Consider the following 8,341-nt stretch of genomic DNA (forward strand, 5'->3'; position numbering starts at 1 on the left):
CACCAACCGTTCTCTTTTATTTCGTTGTCCTATACCGAACTTTTCTGTAATATTAGAACACTTTCTGATCTCACGTATGCATTGAAGTCCCCCATGATAAGCGTAAGTTCGTGTTTTTTTGTCATAGCTAAGGCTTCTGATACAAGTTGGTAAAATCTTTGAATCACGGTATTTTCTTTATCTGCAGTTGTTGCGTAGACTAGTATTATATTTATATCCACTAAAAATGCAGCTAATTGAATTGGCTACTCGATCTGATAATGGGACAAATTTTCTTACAGACTTTGCAAGCGATTTCATTAGTATGACCGTTACGCCCTTTTAATGTGACTCATCGTTTGTCCTAGAGTAATATATCTGATAATCTTGAGAATTGTACTGTCCGTTGTTTGGCCACCTTGTTTTGCAAACTACTAATATAGAGATATCAAGTCTGCCCATTTCAAGTAAGAGGTTTCTAAGCTTTCCTGTTTCATATAAGGTCTTAATATTCCACGTGCATTTTTAATTCTTTTATGCTTATTTAGTTAAAATGAATTTTTATAGGAGGAATGGGGATTTTGCTTGTTGGCGACCGGGGAAGCCGTATGATCTTTCTTTGTCGTGGAAATAGCTGCCGCAGTGAAAAAGCTCAACCAATTCTCTGCTAGTAGTGCACTTGTATAAGAATTAGTGTACGCCCAGGATAGCAACAGAAGTGGGTTGCGCGCAAACCAGAGGAATTCGTTGGAGCTTACATTACATGTTTGCCTCTGTTCCTATAATTATTGACTGATTTCTGTGTATGTACAGAAATGTTGTTTATATGAATCATTATTTTACAAAATAATGAACACCAAAATCCGTTTAATTATTAAAAATTTGTATATTTTAACTGAAAAAGGATAATAAAAAATAAAATTTGGAACTAAATTAAATACTTATCGCTATTATCAGTGTCTGTATCTGAGTCGGATAATATATTTTCGTTATGAGAATCTTCACCTAGAATGATACATGGTTCTATGGCAGTATCAAATAATGGCTCTTTAAAATGAAATTATTCTGTTATTTTGTCTACAATTTTTTTTGCCCAATTTTATAAAAAATGCTTCAAAGAAGTAGCAGGCTTTGGTTGCCAATACTTAAAAATGAAGTCACTGACCAGAATATACCAACAACAGGGGAATAAGAAACCCTGTGTACACATCATCATCTACCATACTCAATACCAATGCAATACACAACAAATATTCACTAAACAGGAAAGGTCTTTAAACATACAAACATTTACAGCACAAATTAACAATAGCGCAACATTAAAATCTTAAGAACCTTAGAAAGGGGCAAAACATCCACTCTCACATATTTTCAGCCTGTGACACACATATTTGACACGACATAACCTTGTCAACAATATTGGCGGTTACATACCGTTTTTTAACAAAATCATTTAATAATCTGTTTGGAGAACAATTTACGGAATCAAAATCGAAACGTCAAAATTTTTTAGGTGAAATGGAATTGCTTCATCCAACAATTTTTGAATATAACTAAAAGTAAAAGCAATATTCCAACATAATTTTTTAGTGTTACCTTATCAAGCTCTATAGGTTTAAATCTAGATATGTTGGGAGCCTTTAAGCCGTAGATTACTTAAAAAAAATTTTCTAAGAATTTTTTTTTTCGTTTCTATTTGTTTTAATCTGTCTTAAATACGAGAATCGCAGGTGCCTTATATTATGTTTTTTATTAAAAGTTTTTAATTATTTGCTATTTCCTTCCGACGGATTCAGAGATTCCTAATTTACAAACACATACTTTGCCTCATTTATACTCAAATTTATCAAAAAATCTCTTACGAATTTTATTTACACTTAATTGTTGTCTTTAAGTTATATGAAAATTAATAATCTGCCAAAGTAACAGACCTTCTTCAAATGCTTAGAATTTTACTTTTGACGATTTGTTTTGCCTCATCGATAAAATATTATTAGAATATTTATCGAATTACCTGTCATGCTCTTGCAATTTTTTAAAGCAAATAATAGGTTTATTCGCAGCTCATTAGCGTCGCGAACTTCTCCAAAGAATTAGCTCAGCGGTTTTCGATCAACTGAGCGCTCTGTGACGTAATTCGAAATCTGCTAGTACGCACAGTATTTCCACGTCTATTCGTATTCTGGTTCTATTGTATGTACTGTGACATTTCTTCCTGATATTTAAAGGGGAAATCAAATGAAATACTACATCTTCCTTAAATGTATTACAGCAAACATTTTAGTTACATATTTGTTTGGATTTTAAGGAATAAATTTCCGGAAATTACACTGTTAACGGAACGATACTAAGTATTCGACTATTGCCACATATCCACTAAGTATAAATAACTGCTGAAACATATTTATTGTATAATAGAAAGCAGTGCATGCGGGTGCTAATTTATCGTTTGGTAGTTTGTAGTTTTGTCATCAAACCTGATAAACTGTAGTTGATGTTTGTTCATTGTATAAAAGAATCCGTTCTTAATATCGTCAACAGAAACGAAGTGATGTAGATCAATGGAAATGACATGATCTAATAACACCGCCTATTAGAATTAACAAAAAGCTTTTGATTTCAGTTTTTATCACTAAACGAACTGCCCTTTCTTTCAAAACTATTTCTTATAAATATTATTTTTTAGGTAATTCACTCAATGAATCTAATAAATTCATAAAAAAAAACAATTCTCACGATATTCTTAAAGATTTTGAAGGTACTTTACAGCTGGGTAAATAAGTAATTGGTTATGTTTTGGAGTTTTTGTTTTAATAGGTGGAAGTTTATACCATTTCGTAATGTTATCTTTTCGCAATTAATAATTTCGGATTCTTCGTCTTCTGCAGAATCGGTTTCATGTTCAGTATACTCTATATGATCTTCTGCGTTACTAATTTTAGGAAGTAAAATGCCATTCGCAGTTTTAACGATTTAAAACCATATTTCTTTTTGTAAAAGCACCCGAATAATTTATTTTCAATAACTAAATTACAAATGCTTACATGTAGAACAGTCAAAACTACTTAAAAAAATAAAAATTATACTTTAAATTTATACGAAAAGATAAAATATGTCATAATCATGGGAAAAACAGTGATTATTCAAATAATAAATATCGTAATCAATAATCAAATCATAAACCGAGGAGTCAGACATGGAATACCCTTATGGGAGAAGGGGCTGTGTCGGTTATCTGGTTGCACTCATGAGTAGGAGTAAAACTCATAAAAAAATCCGCAATCTTCAGGTGTTATGCGACCCGTGCCTATACAATGAAAGGCCTAGCGTCAGATGGTCTCGAACAGAACCTTTGGGGAGAACGGAATCTTCTAGTTGTATTGTAGCCTTGACGAGGTAGGGGTGCACTGCATCAGTGGGCGGATATTTCGGTACTACTCGTGGGATGTATATGGACATAAACTTGGAACGCCTTCACTTTCAAAGTGAGTGTGCAGTAAAAAATGATGAGGGGTGAGTGGTGGTGGACACAGATCCACAAATTTATCAGGCAGCTGGTTTCTTTAAAAGGACAAGAGGAGAGGGAACTCAAACAGAATTCTGAAACGAGCGAGTAGCACCTCAGTGGGGTTCGGACTGTCGCAGGCCGAAATAGAAGAGAATAAGATACAGACGACGAGAGATCGATGGCAATTCGGGTAATAGCAGAGCATCAGGAGAGATGTTTTGCCTTAATCAGCCCTACCATCCTGATTTCTAGAGTGGCAATGGATCGGATGATATCAGGGCATGAGAAGAAATGTTTTGCCTTAATCAGCCCTTCCATCCTGATTTCTAGAATAACAGAGAAAGGAGAACTTTTTTAGGTTTAAGTATTGACGTTGATAGTGTAAAGGTCTTACCTCCTCGGCATCTCGTCCAGGCATAACTTTGTTAGGATATTAGGAACCTAACATTACCTGAGTGGGCCACAAGTATCTGTATGCAGATTTTCCTTGTAATTAGATGATACGCGCATGATACAATCATTCTGCCAGAAAATATCTCGAAGGTCTCCAAATTGTGCTTCATCGTATTCAGGAAGTATAAAGAAAAGTTCACAAAATTACACATTTGAGAGCTGTCATAATGGACCAACTAGATCCAGACCTAGAAATACAACGAAGAATAGCAATAACTAAAACTACTTTTATGAAAATGAAGACATTGTTTTCCAGTAAACATCTCACTTTAGAACTAAGACAAAGAATGGTTAAGTACTGTATATTTGGTCTGCACTTTTGTGTGTAGCAGAAGTGTGGATACTAAAGGCATCAAGTATGAACAGAACATTGAACTAAAGCATTGAAAATGTGGATTCATAGACGTGTGCTGAAGATATCTTGGACACCAAGAAAAACTAATGAGGAAGTACTCAAGAGGGTCAAGAAAGATAAAGAATTGATAAAGACTGTTAAACATAGCTGATATCTGGGCGATATCCTGAGAGGAAAAAAAATGTGGCTACGAAATATAAAGAACTGGACAGGCATAAATAACACTGGAGAGCTTTTGCATGCCGCAAAAGATAGACATCTGACCTTAAGATAATTCGTCAACGCACTATAGGTACACGGCACTATAGGAAGAAAAAGTTTTACATCGGAAAACTCTTATCTGTGACGTATAGTGACGAGAAATCGATAGGATATTACAACTGATCCTTAAAGGCACAATAGAAGGCCGTAGAGATGTAAGAAGAAAACAGGTTTCTCGGTTAAGAAATATTCGTGAATGGACTGAGATATCAAATGCAGGACAATTATTCGATGTGGCAAAAGATAGAAAAGTCTTCGCAGTGGTGATCGCTAACGTCGGATAACTCTGATATGGCACGTGAAGAAGAAGAAGGGCCTGTATCTGTCAAACTAAGGTTCAATCCCATCCATCGAACATCGGTCATATGATCGGTATCCGACACATGTACATCCCTTTATAAAAAGCATTCGTTGAAAAAAGAAGTCACGACCGTTAACGAAAACGGTTGTCTATAAGCGCTCTTTTGCTGAAATTAAAAGGGTGGTTTCTTCAAAAATAATGTAATATGTGCTTTAACTTTTTATTAATAACAAATTAGAAACTTTTGAAATATTTTTAAATATGTTTTAATTGTGTCCCTATTAAATTTTGTTTACTAATCAGTATCAATCAAATTAGAATCGTTATAAATAAAATATTTTTGAGGCTTTTTCAAAATATATTGTTGTTTATTTTCATTTTTCTTAAGTCTCATTTTGTTTACAACATATTAATGTCCTCCATTCCACTTTATTCAAAAGACATCTTCAACAAAAGGAACAGTTATTTGATTAATATTACTGGTCCCGCATTGAGTCCTACACGAACATATAAAAGCCGTCTGGGCGGACTTTTTTGATTTTTGATTGAATTGGAATTGCGAAGGCGTAGATGTAATATGACAGTGGTTTTTGATGTTACATTGTACGAAGCTATTTTCATAATTTCAATACAATGCGATTTACATGACGACATTGTTTATATTTGTTTACATTTACTTAAGATAACGGTACGAATCCAACAACACGTCATTTATTTGTGTTCAGAATAATGTCAGGTTGTGTGGACATGATAAGAATTCGTTTAATTAAAGCACACTTTTGAGTAATTTAATTATGTATGCGTAAAACATAATTAATGAGCGCTCAGGATTGCTATCTAACATCTACGTATATGCGTTGTACTTACAATTACGTATGTGAACGTAATTTACAATCAATCACATTTTTTAGGTAACTTTTTCCTTTATTAAACAAAACTTGTGGAGTTTTGTTTATATTTATTATTTCCACTAAAAAAAAAACAAATTACATGGTAGTATTTAACAAGTAGACATAGATATGGATACAAAGGAAACCAATACAAACTTAATCATATGCTATGGACTAGATAAAGACGCAACAAAAAACGAAAAGAATGAGTTCTGGGACAAATTACAAGAACTGATAAATGATTGTACAGAGAAAATTGTGATCAGAGAAGACATGATCAGAGAAGACATGATCAGTAGAGTGGGGAAAGAAGCAGAAAAATGAGACAATGTCATCGGACCTTATGGAGAGGAAAAAATAAACAAAAATGGAAAATTACTACTCGTTCTGTCAAGACAATAACCTGGTGATTATGAACACACACTTCCAACATAAAAGGATACGCAAGATCACAAGAGAAGTCAAATCAAGAGACGAACAATCAATTATAGACTATACTATAGTGCAAAAAACAGAGAAGAACTGGATAAGAGACGTAAGGGTCTACCCACTATCTACTAGAAACCACATTCAAAGGAAAGAAAAGAAATAGAAAGAACTGAGAACATAAACAGAAAACACAAAGAAATAATAAAAATTTATAAACTAAGGGAAGAAACAACGAAAATAAAATACTCAGAAGGGCTAGAGAAAGAGATGGACTATGAACATGAAATAACAGAAACAATAGAAGAAGAATGGGGAAAATTTAAAAATGCGACGATAAAAACAACTAAATCAATATGTGGAACTACAAGAAATAGAAACAGAGGGAAACAAACATCTTGGTGGAACGATGAAGTGAAAAGAGAAATAAAAGAAAAGAAGAAATTATGAAAAGAATACATACAAGACAAAACACAACAAAAATATGAAAATTATAAGATACAAAGAACAAAAGTTAAAGAGATAGTTAAAAACGAGAAATAAAAAAGTTAGGAAAAATTCGGGGAAAAATGAAAGAAAACAGCACAGAAAACGTAAAATTATTTTACAGAACACTGAAAAACCTAAGAAGCAACAAAGAAACGAAACTGAAACAAATAATGAACAAGGAAGGAACAATAATAAACGACGATAAGACAATAATGGAAAGATGGAGGGAACATTTTCAGCTGATACTGAATGAAAATCAAGCGAATACAATGGAGAAAGAAAGCCACAACAAGAGAGTATCCATGAGAAACACGGAAAATCTAGAAACTATAGAAAAAGAAGAACTGGAAGAAAGATAAAGATTGGACAAGCACCAGGAAGCGATGAAGTAACACCAGAAATGATGAAATATATAGGAGTAAAAGCAAAAGAAAAATTGTTATACATATATAACCTAATATGGAAGAGAAAAGTAATACCCAGAGAATGGACAAATGCAGTAATTATACCTATATACAAGAAAGGAAACACAAGAGACTGTAAGAACTATAGTGGTATATCACTACTATTTGTAGCAGCAAAAATATAAGAAACCATAAATGAAAGGAAAATCAGAAAATAAATAGAACATAAATTAGAAGACGTACAAAGTGGATTCAGAAAAGGACACAACACACAAGATCATATATTCACCATGCAACAAGTAATAGAAAAAGCGTTAAAGAAAAATAAAGAAAGTTATCTGAGCTTTATAGACATGGAAAAAGCATTCGACTCAGTCAAAAGAAAAGATATATGGGAAAGCCTATAGAAGAAGCAAGTAAGTGAAGAATTGATAGAAGCAACCAAGAGTATATACATGAAAACAACAAATACAGTAAGAATGTTAAATATACAGTCAGAACCATTTGAAACAACTCAAGGAGTTAGACAAGGGGGAAGTCTTAGCCCAGTGCTATTCCTAAATATAATAGATGAGATAGTGAAAGAATGTAAGAAAACATTCAAGAAATACTGCATCGGTTGAAACAGAATGCAAATGATAAACGCTGAGATGTGTATGTGTATATTTGCAGACGACATAGTATTAATTGCGAAAACTGCAGAAAAACTGAAATACAACTTAGATAAATGGAACCTAGAAGCAAGCAAATACAACTTAAACGTGTACAAAGAGAAGACTCAGATAATGAAAATATCAAGGAAACAAGGGACGAAAGATCAAATAGAAGTAATGATAGACCAACAAAAAATAATACAGACAAATTTATACAAATACTTAGGAACAGTAATCAACAACAAAGGAGACATCGAAGACGATCTTAACAACAGAATGGAAAACACAGGAAAACTATTTCAAGCACTAAATACAGGATTCTTTAATAACAAAGAAATATCAACAAAGACCAAGATGACAATATACAAAACAATATATAGACCTACAGTGACATATAGAGCAGAAAATTGGATATTAAACAAAAGAGATCAGAGCAGAATTCAGGTAGCAGAGATGAACTACCGCAGAAGAACGATCCGAGTAAAAGGAACTGATAGAATCAGAAATGAAGAAATAAGAAAAAGACTCAAAAATCAAACCGATACTCGACTTTGGACATATAACCCGGATGGACAATAATAGACAAGTAAAAAGAGTGTGGGACGCCAAACCAATAGGGAAG

Source organism: Diabrotica undecimpunctata, chromosome 7, assembly GCF_040954645.1.
Source record: "Diabrotica undecimpunctata isolate CICGRU chromosome 7, icDiaUnde3, whole genome shotgun sequence".
Taxonomy (NCBI): Eukaryota; Metazoa; Arthropoda; class Insecta; order Coleoptera; family Chrysomelidae; genus Diabrotica; species Diabrotica undecimpunctata.